The 13,148-nt window shown below is 33.4% G+C and overlaps 1 protein-coding gene and 1 non-coding gene across 9 annotated transcripts in view; one reads left to right on the forward strand and one right to left on the reverse strand.

The window, feature by feature from the left end:
• The window catches only part of LOC129779772 (protein winged eye), a 619,088-nt gene that overhangs the window by 490,994 nt on the left and 114,946 nt on the right, over nt 1–13,148 (reverse strand). The window lies entirely within an intron of this gene.
• Trnaf-gaa (transfer RNA phenylalanine (anticodon GAA)) lies at nt 730–802 on the forward strand. Its single transcript has one exon. It is a non-coding gene; the product is annotated as a tRNA-Phe (tRNA).

Consider the following 13,148-nt stretch of genomic DNA (forward strand, 5'->3'; position numbering starts at 1 on the left):
AAAAATATTCTAATTCCTGAAAGTTGTAGCTTCAAAATGATGTGCATCCCATCGATATGCGTTTGTTTTTCACGAAGTTACAGCATGTCAAAAATCACTTAAAATGTTCGACTTAGCATTCTGTTCCTCTAATTTTTTTGTCGAGTGTATTTTTCGATGGATTTAAAAAATGGCATATATTCTCGCTGCAGACTTTTTTTTTGTGTCATATTATTTAGAACTTACTGAAATAACCAAGATATTCCACAGAATAACGATGTTTTGTTCTGAATTTGAAACATGTGAAAGTTGTATGAACACGTGTTGCTTAGGAAGAAATTGTTTTTATTCATATTCAATTAGTGTTGAGCGCAATCAAAATACTAAGGAATGTTATGTTCACTTTTTCACGCAACAGTAGTAACACTGTGAAAATTCACGAACATATCTTGTGATATAATGTGATGAATAATAGAGGCTTTAAACTTTTCAGCTCATTCGTCTCTGTGGTTTCAAATAAACAACATCGCATAACATAATGATGATGAGCCAAGTTTAAACTTTGTTGCGTAATATACTAAAGAAGCTTGTAAGGTTCTTTTCATTCCCAACGTCATTTGTTCATTTAGTCATGCTTCCAATTTTCAATCATCTGTGAAACATAATCGATAACGTTATGTGTATAGCATCTTTCTGTGCTTCTTCTAAAGTATACAGCCTCTCTTGCCTATGATGAATTTTTCCTAAGTGGCCGAAATAGCTCAGTTGGGAGAGCGTTAGACTGAAGATCTAAATGTCCCCGGTTCAATCCCGGGTTTCGGCAACCTTTGTGTACCAACTCTTTTGTATTTGATATTTTTGCCAAACAGGGATGCAGGGATGTCAAACTGGTGCATTCGTATCCCCACCCAGAAGTGATAATATGCCTTTCAGCAGTATAAACGGACATACCTTCAACTACTTTGCTTTTGGTTCTAGTCAGCTTCTAGACAGTTTACCTTTGGTGATTTGATTTTCTGTTTATAGACGCAGAGCATTCCTTGGGGATAGAATAAACAAACTTTTCAATGTCCATCTCACTCCTACTGGCAACTGTCCGTTTTACCCCACCAGTACAATTATTTCAATAATCTCAAAAATGAATTTACTTTTCCATACATACCTAATACAGGTCTGACTCGATTATCCGGAGTATTGAGTTGTTTTTCACTCCGGAGAATCGAATCCTCGGGATAATCGAGTAATGAAAAAAAAAAGAATTTTCTCTCGGTAAACGTAATATAATTATGATTTGCACTTATTTATTAAACGATTTTATCTAGGTTGACCCGTTTGTATGTTCGTGACTTTGTAACTTTGTAACTTTGTAACTTTGTAACTTTGTATGTAGCGCTGTACCACATCAATAGAAATTTAACCCCCTTCCTGTTGACCGATTGATCTGAAATTTGAAACACATCTTTATCTCAGGTGTCATTATAAAACTCCGTATTCCATGATCTTGAAAGTCCAAGATGGTGGCCGTTACAAAATGGCGGATTACATATTTTCTCAGAACCCCATCAATATGTATATCAAATGAAAGGGATTGACTAATAGAATACAGTAATTTATGAAAAATGCAAATCTAAAATGACGACCATCACCAAATGGCGCCATATATATATATATATATATATATATATATATATATATATATATATATATATATATATATATATATATATATATATATATATATATATATATATATATATAGGGAAACTTCGATATAACGTACACATTTCGAAAGAGTAAAGGAAAAAAAATTTCAATATTTTTTTTCTGATAGAACAATGAATTATTTGTATTTTGATGCTAAAACAAGTTTTGTACCTTCAATCAATCCCGAAATACAGCTGGTTTTGTGATTCCGGATTCTAAATGATGAGATTCAAGCATTAATAAACAGTACGAAGGGGAAACATCATGAATAACATTGAAGTTATTCATTAACTTGACTAAAACAGCAACACAATAATGTGTTATAGACTACGTTTGTGAGTACTATATTATGCTTCGATATAACGTACAATATTGAAAGTGAAATGTACGGTATATCGAAGTTTACCTTTATATATATATATATATATATATATATATATATATATATATTTTTTTTTTTATATATATATATATATTTTTTTTTTTTTTTTTTTTTTTCAAAACCTTAATTTGGCCGTCGCTAAAAAATGACTTGACTTGGAGAACACGAAACATAATAAACAACATAACAACTTCGCCGCCACAGAATGGTCGACTATGTATTTTTTGCAATCCCCTCAATATCGGTATCAAATGAAATCATTTGACTAATAGAATACAGTACATCATGAAAATATTCCGAAGATAAGTAGGTAAGAAAGAAACGTTGGATTTTTATTATCCACAGTTAGTTGTTTCATCATATACCCCACGATTTTATTTTAGTCTCATCATTGCCCTAAATTAATGAAGGAATGGAAGGGATAACTATTAACTGCTACTTGTCTAATTATTTTCTAGCTTTTAGCACATTAAACCGTTTAATTTAAAAAGTTTTGTTTTTACTTATTTTATTTTCTAGTTTTTAGTAAATTATTTGTATCAATAGTATACTTCTCCACATTAAAACCATTCAAAAAATAATATTTTTTTTTATTTTTTACATAACTTTCTTCGGAATATTTTGATGATGTACTTTATTCTATTAGTCAAATCATTTCATTTGATACCAATATTGAAAAAAAATACATGTTCGGCCATTTTGTGGCGGCGACCTTTTCGAATTTATGTTGTTCATAGTGCAGTGTATTCTCCAAATCAAGCCCTTCAGCCACTTTTAGCGGTGACCAAATTGAATTTTTCAAAATCATATACGCAGTTTTATAATGACAGTATAATCAAAGGTATGTTCCAAATTTCTGATCAATCTATCAACAGAAACGGGGTCAATTTTCTACCCGACAAACACTCAAACATACATACAAACAGGGAAAACTGAATGGAACCATTAAAAAGTAATTGTTTATTTGTGAACTGCGGTCACCTGGGATTTGGATTTTTCATGATCTACTGTGTTCTACCTGTCGAGCACTTTCATCTGATACCATTTTGGATATGCTTTTTTCATAAATAACTGTGTTCTACTAGTCAAGTCCTTTCATTGATACCCATATTGATGGGGTTCTGATAAAATATGAAATCCGTCATTTTGTACTGGCCGCCATTTTGGATTTGTTTTTTTTTCATAAATAACTGCATTCTACTAGTTAAGCCCTTTCATTTGATACCCATATTAGCTATTCAATATGGAATTATTATACAAATTATTCAAAATTTCCGAAAAACAAAAATAAAATACTCCGATAATCGAATCCCGGATAATCGAGTCTCTGGATAATCGAGTCTGACCTGTATCGCTTCTCTGTTAACTTACAAACCGAAGTGTAATCATCAGCGAATTGAATTTTGAAATTACACCAATGCTTAATACTGAAGCCGCAAAAATTGAATCCACACGAGGAATCATACCTTATGGTCAGAAACAATAAAGACTGAGTATTTATTGGTTTCTCTTTTGATAATGTAATATAATGAAAAATTTTGAATTTATATCCGTAGGTAAAACTCGTTTTTTAAAAAACTGATTTCAAAGCTGAGATAAAAAAATATATATCTTCTAGATAACTCGTCTTGCTCAAACCTCTGTAGGGGAAGGTGGCGGGACCATCATCATCATATAATTTTATGATTTGTCTGCCCCGACCAAGAGTATTTCACTTGATTGTATATATCACATTGTTTACGTTGAAATTTCGACAGTTGATGAAATTTTTTTTTTTATTAATTATATAACAATTTTTCGCGAAAAAAAGTTAGTTGAGAGTCATCGTTTCTCTCTCTCGTCTGTTAATCAAAAAAATCATCATTTACGCTCCTACAGCTTGCAGATACTCGGTGTGAGAAATTTTTTACGCCTATCGAAAGAGATTTTTGGGACATCGAATGCATAATGCATCAGATAAGATTATTTGAATTTAGATATTAATTTAGTGGGGTTCCGGGGCATGTCATTTATTATGTGTTTTGGAAGTCCTTCTGAATAGACAAAAGATCTTTTGTAACTTTTTTGAACTTTTTTGAAAAAAACGTAAACGATAGACAATTCCTTGAGTGACATGTTCTTTAACACCAACCTACCGATGTTTCATGTGTACCTATTCCAACCACAGCGGGTCGCGTGGCCTTTCATGAATAGTTAGTGAACAATGACTCGATTTATATAGTTTTGTTGATCTTTCTTCTGTATATTTCGATATTTTGGGATAACAATTATAAGCAAAATAATGAAATTACAATGTATGACACGCAAAATAGCACTGTAGCTTAGAATGGTTACTGTTAGCTCGCCTGGGTAGTCAGCAATACAATTAATTCTAATCATTCACTTTTCTTTCATAAATACAACAAAATATATAAAGCAATAGCGAAAATGTGTAATGCAAAGGTTTTATATCACAACCACACATACAAATCTTTCTGATATCATATGAATTTTTGAATGGATCAAAAGACCCGTTGCGGTAGTTAGGGCAGATTACATATATTTCTCAGTAAAAAAATAACAAGAAAGGAGTATACACTGAAAGATACATTCGATGTATGTATTTAGAAAATTAGTGTAGGCAAGTGATGTTGTAACAACGTAATTTGCAAGAAATTTTCGACAAAAAGTTTAAAATCGGTCATTTGAACCTGACTCGTGGTAGGTTTAGTTTTAAATAACGTCTCAATATCGAATTCATTTCCACAAAAATCCGAGCTTTGAGCTATTCCTTCGTAATAAAACAATACTCATTTAATTCGGTTATATGTTCATTAATTAGGGTGTAAAGAAGAGATCGTTGGGTTATTCGTTCCATAGTTTTCAAAACTATGATATATTCCAACTTGTATTTTTTTCTAATTTCAGGTTCGTATGGATCGTTTGACAACCAATCAATTTTCAAAACTTGTAAGAGTTTTTGACAAACGTGATTATTCTGCCGTGCCCATTTTTTTTTTGCTTTCAAGCAAATTTGGCTTCATTTCGTAAGATGCAGCCACATCGAGTAATTCCGAAAGTTGAACATTTCAAATTAGGTGTCGAGATCATACGACTTGACGCCGCTGAAGTTTCCAGGCAACTGAGACTGGAAACCAACATTCATCAAGCCATATTAGAGGCGAATGAATGTGGAGAACTAGGACTTACCATAAACATTACATCCAATTTGTATTTACGAAATATTCAATATCGATAAAAGAATCCATGTATAATAATTTATTGCTATCTTATGTCTCACCTAATGCAGTGCAATCTCAGAATGAAATTTTTTGTATGCAAATTTCTTGACTCCAAACAGTCATCCTCCCAAACAGCGATTGCTATCACGAACAACTGTTCACAACGAGTGAGATCTTATTGCGAGTAGGTAGAGTCAAGTTTTAATAAATTCTTCCGTGTGCTGAATATGCGAAGAGCTTCAATCTAGCGAAAAACACGTTCTCACTCAAAGGGGCCTCTCCATGAAATGAAAACCATGGAAGTTTCACGAATATAATCCCATGAATTATGTCCGCATTAGACGAGGAGCGATTTCAAAGTTAAATTGCAGAAACGGAACGAGCGCGTAACTCGCAGCACGCTACATTTTGTCCTATCTGTTTAACGGATGGCGTAACCGCAATTAAAACCATTTAATATGTGCGAGATCCCCAGCTCCCGTCGGTCTAGCGTAGGTGCGTTTGAAGATGCCACTTGTAACAACTAGCATTTCCCCGGTATCGAAGTTACGCTCATTACAAAAGGGCCTAATCCGTAGCGGTAGCTACAGGATTGAGCCACGAATATTGAAGTAAATTAAAGTCTAGACAAGACTAGACAGGTTGGCTCAAAACAAGCACACATGTAGTTATTCATTCCAATATCAACAAGTGGAAGCCAACGTACTTCGAATAGTCCCTTTTCAATTATTATTGAAGCCCGGCATCCCCTAGAATTGCGGTATTTGTGAAATTAGTAAAACCCCCGCATTAGGGAATGAGATATACGAATGTGTATGAATCCCTCACATGCAGCGCTCTGTTACCCGGCCAACCAGACGACGGCGCGACACGATTGCAGAGCTGGTTCTGTATATTTACTCTCGCAATAATCATAATAATGAACCTATATGTAGCAATCGTCCGTCCTCCTGGCGAAGCACTTCGTCTTCAAGATATTCCTTCTCCAGAGTGTTGCAAGCGGAATCGAGCATGTCTCTCGGCTTGGTTCTCGTTTGAACATTTAATAACGTATCGTAAATAGTTTATGATGATAATATGTACACCACAGCACGTGAGTGGGTTTGTCCCCTTGCTTTATTTGGTAGAAGTTTTATGTTGAGCCGATGGAGGGCGCGAGGAGTTAAGAAATCTTTTGAGAAACACGAGAACCCTGACTCGTCTTTGGGAAACCGTTTGCTCCTATACCTATTAACTTCTGACAGCAATCTGCGAGAGGGGAACGGGGGTATCCAAAGCATAAATGTGGGACACATGTGGCGCTCTTGAATCGTGACTTCTAATGCCGAGTATTCCATTGACGCGCAAGGGAAGAAGAGAAAATGCTGCTTAGCTCTTTGTTGTGCTTTCGTAGAAAACGAAAGTCGTTTACAGAACCGGTCCAGCGGCGAGAGGGTTGTCACCCCAGTGCGAGTGATGCAGCGTCAGGTTTATGTTTAGAGGTACCCTATATTCGACAATTAATACAGGACCCCTCTCCTCTTGATCCTCACAAGGCGACCCTGATTCGGGCGCATGGGGATAGGGCAAACACATCAAAGTGTTTGAAATGGAAATGGGAAGCCATTGAAGAGTACTTTAATTTACTGCGATCGGATACAGTTAGGTTAGAAAAATAGTATATATACTTCGCCACCGCATGATAAGACCGCTATTGGAGATCATAGCAATAGAATCCTCCAGGAGACAGACTTATTTCGATATTGTATTTGAATAAAAACGAGCGATTTGTAATTACTTCGATATTAAAATAAGTACAATGCGATGCAGCAAAATGATAATGCTGAGGTCGACATAGCTAGAATCTAATCAAATAAGGCGCGAACGATTGGAATTAATATTATTACAACCGATTATCCGCGAACGCGAGGGCCACAAAAAATTCCAATTGCTATTCACAAAGAAATTAATTTTAACGCAAACAACAAAGAAAGTGCAACACCCTACAATGCAGGAGTAGCCACAACGCCCGCCTGCCTGATATTTACACTTTACTAAAATCCGCCATGCACAACAGGAGTCGTTCCTAAAAAATATAAAAATTAAAAATTGAAATTGAAAAAATGTATCGTTGGCTCCAAATGAATGTGCTGGAAGTTTATTTTCTTGAGTTTTCTCGCGATCGAAAATAGCCACAATTGCATCATCTGAAGTAAATGAAATTTTATAAAAGCACGTGAAGCCCTTTGAAGACGGCGAAATATCGAAAGAGTTTTATTGCATCAAGAGAATTATTGTTTGAAAATGTTAGCAATGAGTCCGACATAATTGTTCAATGGAAAAAACAATCGCTGTCAAGAAACACAATTATGTGTAGGAAAGAAGCAATGAGTAAAATCTGTAAGAGATTCTGAAATAAAATAATAATGATATCAGGTTTACATCTCGACGAATCAACTGATGCCACTGATACCGCACAGCTATGAGTATTTATAAGGTTGTGTTTGCAGTTCATGTCTAATAAAGAAGAATTAATAATATTTTTTATCATTTAAGAGACAAAACAAATCTCCGAACAAGATATATACAACTCGTTCAAATCCTTCAACACTAAAACAGTTTCCAATACAAAAATTGGTTGGATTCAGAAATCATTGCAAAATTGATAATAATATTCCAAACTTTATCAATTACTATTATTTTCATCAGCATGAGGCATTTGACACTAAAAATAGTTAATATAGTTAGTTAAAATAGTTAGCTACGTATGGAAGGAAGTTTGCGGAGACGAAAATTCAGAACATTACAAGTTGGATATCGGAGAATTACTACTACGCACTGAGATTATATGGCTGACACTATCGCGTTTGCTTTATTGGGAATTTCGTCGAGATGGGTCTAAGTCAGGGTTGCCACATATACAGAATATTCTGTATTTTACAAATTTTTCGCCAGATATCAGATACAGAATCTGAATATACAGAATTACAGATTTTCAGCAAATATACAGAATTTACAGAGTTATAAAAAAATCCATTTTAAATATTAAATTTATTACAGTGCACACATAGTGCATAGTGCGTTGCATTGAACGCAACTCAAAACTTTCGTTGGACGCAGTTACTAAGTGAAATCTTGAGCGATTTGAAGAGCTTAAACTGTTCTTTTTACTCCAAGTTAAGTATGATCGTAATCAATCCGCCAATCGACTTATTTAAACGATCCTGAAGCGCCAATTTCCTTAATTCGTTCAAAAAGCTAATAGACAAGGCTAGGATAACAAATTCAGGCTTCTCAAATCAAATCTTTTGGGAGCAAAAATTGAGTGACTCGGATATAACTTGGTCCCAGCTGTTGGATGTCAAAACGCATGATGGGACATATTTGTATCCGTTACTAAGGTCGTATGTAAGACATTTTTCGATGACGTTCATCAGCATGTGTTGAGCGAATATTTTTGCTTTACAGTGCCAACAAAACAAAGTCCGGAAATCGGTTGGCTCCCACAATTCTGGACTCTTTTTTGAAAGCGAAGAACTTTGAACTTGCCGAAGAACTCAAGGAAGAGCGGCAAGGATGAAGTCAAAGAAAAATTTGAAGGCAAATTTTAACAAAACCATGTAAAAACAGCATACAGTTCAGAGGCGAAAAACTTTTCTGTGATTTGTGTTGTTGTACTGACACGACTTTAACAACCCATAAATGAGAAAAATAAGTTCAAAGTAGAAATAAACCTTTATTTTATTTTTTTTTCCCGTTAACTTTCCGATACAGATTTTTTATACAGATTTTAATGGCTAAAATACTAAATACTAAAATAATATATAGATTTTTTTCAAAAAAATTTACAGAATTAAATGTGGCAACCCTGGTCTAAGTGTTTTCAATGGTGCTTTGCACTCCAAACGTATTTCGTGCTAAACTAAACGGATGCAGAAGAAGAGGCTCAAACTACGGTAGACAACACTTTTAACTTCTCGAAGTTGGAAGAAATTTCCGAAGCTTCAGACAGAACAAGTTATTGCTACATGAAAAATGAAAAACGCAGAGAATGCTGTGTATTGTTTCCGGGTCTAATGTGACTTCAAAGTACAGCGTATTTCAAGCCGAATGTAATAAAGTTATTTTCCTGGGATGAGAGCTGTGTTTTTTGGGGAGAACTGAAGATGAAATTTTGTTCCACAATTTGTAGTCCTACGTTAACAATGCTGTTGAGTCTTAGACATCACCCTTCTATTTTTTTTTTAAATCTTGTAGCAACTGTTCAAAATCACAGTTTTCATTTTGAATGACCTATTTTAAAGACGACTGATTTTTAGAAAAACGTATCCAATATAATTGACATTTCTAACAAAAAAATCATTACTCGAAATTATTGGGAAATCAATTAACTATTTGGGAAAAATAACATTTTAAATACAACGTTAAAAAATCTTACTCAAAAATTGAATTCAATAGTAAACTCAAAACATGTCTCCAAAATGATCCGTTCATTTTCCAACAACTTTGCCGTACATCATGTTTCAAGCAGACGTCTGGATTCCGAGTTTTTATTTTAGCAGAGAGGTCAATGATTCTAGATATGAATCAGTCGTAAATAAAATTGGTAATCTGATAATAAAAATAATGATTTTGGTACCTGTCATCAAACGTACAAACCTAAAAACAAATGGAGAGAACCAGGGCAACAGCCGACTGATTTGGCATGGAATTCCTCTATAATCCGTTAGCTTCACGAGTTCTTACACTCTAAAAATACATTTTGCATCTCTGTAAACATCTGCACCTTCCGATTTTCAACTGGCACGAATTCTTCGTTGCACATTTTTATCTCATAAATCATAACTTCTTCAATCATTGTCCACTTATCAAACAAAATATGTTCATCTTTTTTATTAATGCTACTTTAAACATCTGACCATTTAGAAATGAACTTAAATACAATCCATACATTCTATTGTGTTTCTCCTAGACTAGCCTTACATTATTCAACGTATTACAACGCAGTATCGATAAGATTTTCACCGTTTTAATAAATTTAACATACTATGTTTCACCTGAATTATCTGGGGTTTTACAAACAGTTTGCACCTCGCAGGTCGAAAATACTTCTCTTCTTTCACATTGAAAATAATAAAGTGTAATAAACTAATAAAGTAATCAAAAATAAAAACAACTTCAGCAACATTGTTTCTTCTTACAAAGCCGATTAATGTCTGAAACGATCTCTGGTAGAAAGCAACCGTAGTTTGTAGCACGGATTTTCGAACAAATCGCGTAGGACAACAAGGCATTTTTTTCTCTTTATGAAATACGGTACAGATTGATAAAAAGACGGGACACGTTTGGTCAGTCTAAACATCAAGGAAAAACTAAACTAAAAACACTTTTAGAAGCACAATTTGGGCGAGGAGATTTTAGGCAATTCAAAAATATTGCGACTAAATCAACAGATTAAAACACATTAATACGATCGTTGTGCTGATAAAATTTCTTTGTTGCGAAATGAGTTCGACAGAAAATTTGTATCAAAGAAATTGAAAAACACTAATTGAAAATGAAATCTTCAATGTTAATATATTTTTATTTTTATATATTTATTTTTGAAATCAAGACTGTACTCATTGAAATTTATTTTGTGAAGAAAAGTATTCACGTTTATGGAGATGTGATGTGTTCTTGATAACGTTTTTCGGATATACTTATGTCCCAGAACAATATTTTCTACTATGAATACAATCAGAACAAAACATCGTTCTCGTTTGACAGACCTGTTTGCGAATAAATTTGAGTACGTACGTTTCAATTTTTTCCGTGCCAATCTCAATGACTTCGAGATAAAAAAATTGAAAAAAATATTGAAAGGGCATCTTACTATTGAGAAATATTATCAAAAAATGGTTCATCAAAAATTGAAGTACCAAATTTTTTTTGAAAATTCAGACTTTTTTTTTCGAGGATTTAGATTTTTTATAATTTGTCGCGGTAAACCATAATAAATGCATTTTTGAGTATTTTCTCAAATTTTCATTCCCAATCTTATTGAGAATTACGTGAAAAAAGAAAAATTACGTTTTTCACTATAGCTCTTATAGTGAACCACATAAGGATTAAGCAAAATTACATAATTTTCCAATTTGGTCACCTATACAATATTTTCCACAGCGCTGGTGATTAGGTTTGGGGACACCTTTTACGAACACATGAATACAATATAATAATAGATTTTGAGAAAATGAAAAAATATATAAAAAAAGAATTACAAATTTAATAAATTACTCTAAAATACCAACTATTGTGGTATGGTATATGTATGAAATAATAATAGTCCGGTAATGATCTTATGCAATAAATATTCCACGCCACTAACATTAATTTATACATTTCACTCAACAATATTCTAGAATATGAAAAAAAGGCATTTGTCCAAAACAAAATTTTTGGGTCTCAAAATTAAAAAATTAAAAATTTAGAAATACGGTTCTGAATCATATTTCGAACAACATCATATTTCGGACACTCTGTTCTAATATCTTGAAATGCTAAATGCACTGATGATATAACTATAAAATTATTATAATAATAATGCTGCTTTAGAGCAATCTCTAGGTTTCACTATCATTTTGTATGAGAACTACAATTGAATTATAACATAATCGGCAAAAATATGTTTTCAATCAAACAGGTACCAAAGTAGAAAGTTTAAAATCACATTGAACTAATTTATTAATAATATCAACCAAATAATACCTGTGCATAAAGTTTAGACCTGTTTTCTGCATCGTATGCCTTAAGCGTCCGAAATATGATTCAGAACAGTATATATTTTTTGTACCGCGCAACACTGTTAAAATTCTGGGAAAAATCAAACATATTTAGAAAACGCGTAGAAACACATTTAAATACAAATTAGAGTAGTACTGAATCTCTAAATCCTCAAAAATAAGTTTGAATATTTCAAGATTTTTTTTAGTACTTAAATTTTTGACGAAACATGTTTTTGATAATATTTCTCGATGCACTAAAGTAAGATGCACTTTCAGTATTTTTTTCAAATTTCATTTTTATTTCTAAGCTATTGAGAATTGCGCGCAAGAAATTGAAATTGCCTCATTGCCTCAGAAATTCCAGATCATTCAACTGATCAACTACTCACCCGTGTTCTGGAAAGCGATCGAGTCAAAATTATCCTAACGAATTGAAATTTTGCGTTCTACAATACGTTCGACTTAAGTCCAATCGAGTTGTGAAAATGTGGCCGCATTGCCACGCATTTCTACATTGACAACATTGAGCTCCGTGTTCAATTTCTGTGAAGCAGAAATGGTATTGGATATTCGGGTGAAAAAATGCTTTTAAAATAAAAATTTCAAACTAAAATTAGCTCTGCATATCAAATGTGGGTTTTATTTAAAAAGTATCGGGCTGTCTTCTATGTATGACAATTTTTATTAAAATTTCAGCAATTTAAAATTGATTTCGGGTCTGATAATCTGATAGAGAGTAAACTGCTCCACGAATACGAATGAATCATTTTGACCTTTTTTTTTGCAACAGGGCGATGTTGCTACATTTGCATAGAGCGATTGAGTTTGAGTTGAACGGATTCAAGAATGAAAAAATCTATTTCGATCGAATCGTGAAATTTTAAATCAATCGGATTTCGATATGTGAATGACTGTTCGGTACTATTACCACAAGCATGGTTCATGGTCCATTGAATGATAATGACGTAATACTGCGGTTCCAAATAGAAAGGTACATCAGCTCCATTGAAGTTGAATGGCGTATAGTTGGTTTCCAATTCATGAACAGTATCCAGCAGTTATAAATTTAGCCGTCCATCTGTAAAATGACAAGGGCGTATATCCAGACAGAATTTG

The sequence above is a fragment of the Toxorhynchites rutilus genome, chromosome 3 (assembly GCF_029784135.1).
Source record: "Toxorhynchites rutilus septentrionalis strain SRP chromosome 3, ASM2978413v1, whole genome shotgun sequence".
NCBI classification, from domain to species: Eukaryota; Metazoa; Arthropoda; class Insecta; order Diptera; family Culicidae; genus Toxorhynchites; species Toxorhynchites rutilus.